The sequence below is a fragment of the Cibotium barometz genome, chromosome 32 (genome assembly GCF_041138505.1).
Source record: "Cibotium barometz isolate CiBa-2024 chromosome 32, ASM4113850v1, whole genome shotgun sequence".
NCBI classification, from domain to species: Eukaryota; Viridiplantae; Streptophyta; class Polypodiopsida; order Cyatheales; family Cibotiaceae; genus Cibotium; species Cibotium barometz.
Window position 1 is genome coordinate 11,988,713 of NC_141077.1, and position 2,787 is coordinate 11,991,499.

Consider the following 2,787-nt stretch of genomic DNA (forward strand, 5'->3'; position numbering starts at 1 on the left):
CAGGTACGTAGTGAAAAGTTGATAGAAACAAGGCACAAGAGAGTTCTTTTCTTGCGTAGTAAGTATTTTCACCCAACCTATAATACACATCCACCCCTTCATGGTTATATGCTTGGTTTCATGAGCTCCTTCTATAGATAAAGTCATACAAGGTAGAGTCTAAAATAAATAAATTGAAGGAAGTAAGGATTTTGTGGTACGATATTTTCGCGGGAGCGTGGTGTACATATCTCTATTTGTAAATAAAGGTGTTGCCTTAACCACACCTGGCTATTTAATGTTCCCGCCACCCCCGACTTTACATGACATTTGCGCGAAGACCGTTCTACTGCCCGTGAGAGGATGAGGTGGCAAGCTTATATTTCGGTTTGTTCGTACCGGTGTCATGAAAGCGGGGATAGCTCAGTTGGGAGAGCGTCAGACTGAAGATCTGAAGGTCGCGTGTTCGATCCACGCTCACCGCACGATTTCATTTAAAATATAAAAAATCTTCAAGTATTTCTTCTCTCGCCAGCCCACCTCTCGAGGACGGAATAATCTCCTCTAAGCCTTTTTAGGAAGAGTTTAAAAGCTATCAACAATCAAACTTGGTAAAGCAACTTTCAATGGTGAAGTTCGAAAATCTCAAAGTTGTAGCACATATTTTCTTCGTATATTTATCGAGTGGAGGAGACATGGGGCCTTTTGGCTAAGGTTCTTTTGAGGGGAGGGTTCCAGCTAGGAAAGACATTATAGAAATCAAATCATTCAACACATAGCAGAGAATATGATCCACCCAAAGGGTGGCAGAATCACAAGAATTGTCCTTCTTTTTTGCTTTGCATGCGCCTTTGATGTGTTATGGCCTACAAACACTCCCCCAAATTTTTATGAAACAAGTCCAAGTTGCACCTTTTTTTGTTGGGCCCTCCAGTTCCCAAAAAATGCATCCGTTTCCCCACCATTCATCTAGGGAACTGGATGTGGAAATGGATGTTGAGAAAATAGAAAGTGTTAAGGTGTTGTTTAGCTCTCGATGCATCCTACTCATCGTGGTTGCTAAGATTGTACCCAAGAAAAAAACCCAAAGTATTAATGGAGTCTACTCATCGTGGGTGCTAAGATAGTACCCCCCCCAAAAAAAAACCAAAGTATTAGTGGAAACTCAGGGAAGGTATTGCACATTTCCCCAAATTATGGGCCCTCTCCCAGACTTGGTGTTCAATGAATTTCAATTCAGGATGTGGTAATCAAAGTTCTGATGAAAACAAAATAAAACCTAGCATGCATAAATACATAGGGACATTCCCATCGTAGCATAACCTCTGAGCCAAGGTAGTAAAGGCAAGAATGGACCAACCATACATATATATCTATTTATATGAAACAAGATATAAAACAAATCATACATATATATATCTATTGGCTAGAGTAAACACTAGCACTTAGGGACATTCCCATCATAAGATATAAAACAAATCATACATATATATATCTATTGGCTAGAGTAAACACTAGCACTTAGGGACATTCCCATCATAGCATAACCTAGCACTATCGGCTAGAGTAAACACTAGCACTTAGGGACATTCCCATCATAGCATAACCTAGCACTATTGGCTAGGTAAACACTAGCACTTTAGGGACATATATCTATCGGCTAGAGTAAACACTAGGTCAACACTAGCACTTATGGACACTCCCATCATACCATAACCTCTGAGCAAGGACCAACCATACATATATATATATATATTGGCTAGAGTAAACATGAGCACTTAGGGACATTCCCATCGTAGCATAACCTTTGAGCCAAGGTAGTAAAGGTAACAATGGACCAACTATGCAGCTAGGGACATTCCTATCGTAGCATAACCTACAATGGGCCAACCATCCACATATATGCGAGTAAGATATAAAACAAATCAGTACATCAGCACTTAAGGACATTCATGGCTAGAGTAAACACTAGCACTTAGGGACATTCCCATCGTAGCATAACCTCTGAGCTAAGGTAGTAAAGGCAACAATGGACCACCAACCATTCACCTATGAGCCAAGGTAGTAAAGGCAACACTGGACCAGCCATTCAGTTGCACAATTCACTTGGCTAGTAAGGATTTCCATGCCCCTAAACTTAAGAGGCACCAAACATTAAAGCATTCCTTGAGAATTACTAAACTTCCCATAGATAATTATATATGACAGTAGTGAACATAAAGTTTCTATCACTCCAATACACTTTCCCAAAAGCAAGCTAGACCAAGAGATATAACCCATACACATATATATATATATATACATATAAGTGTGTGTGTGTGTGTGATAGTAGTGAAACACAATTTCTATCACTAAAGGGTCCAATAGTCTTTCTCAAAATCTAGTCACCAAGAAAAATAGCTCCCAAACACGTGCAAAGACATCCTTGCACCATCTTGACATCTTTGATCACATGGTTTTGATAGTTGAGTAACTGTAAAAGAAGTTGTTACAAGGATCCTCAACATAGGATGTGCATCTAGACCCCCCCTCAAGCCCCAAATAGAGTTTTTGATAAGATAAAAAGTAAGAGTGTGTGTGTGTGTGTGTGCGCACGTGCACGCGCACGAGCACGTATATATATATATATATATATATATATATATATATATATATATATATATATATATATATATATATAACACCTCTTTTAGAGCTTATATTTATGCCCATACTATGATGAGCTACAAATATATAAATTTCTAGGCTAGGGTAAATGTAATCTAAGCAATATATCCATTAAAAAATAAAGCAACTAACATAATGATA

General features: G+C 38.6%; 1 non-coding gene across 1 annotated transcript; it reads left to right on the forward strand.

The window, feature by feature from the left end:
* Positions 1-391: 391 nt before the first annotated feature.
* Positions 392-464, forward strand: TRNAF-GAA (transfer RNA phenylalanine (anticodon GAA)). Its single transcript has one exon. It is a non-coding gene; the product is annotated as a tRNA-Phe (tRNA).
* Positions 465-2,787: the final 2,323 nt, after the last annotated feature.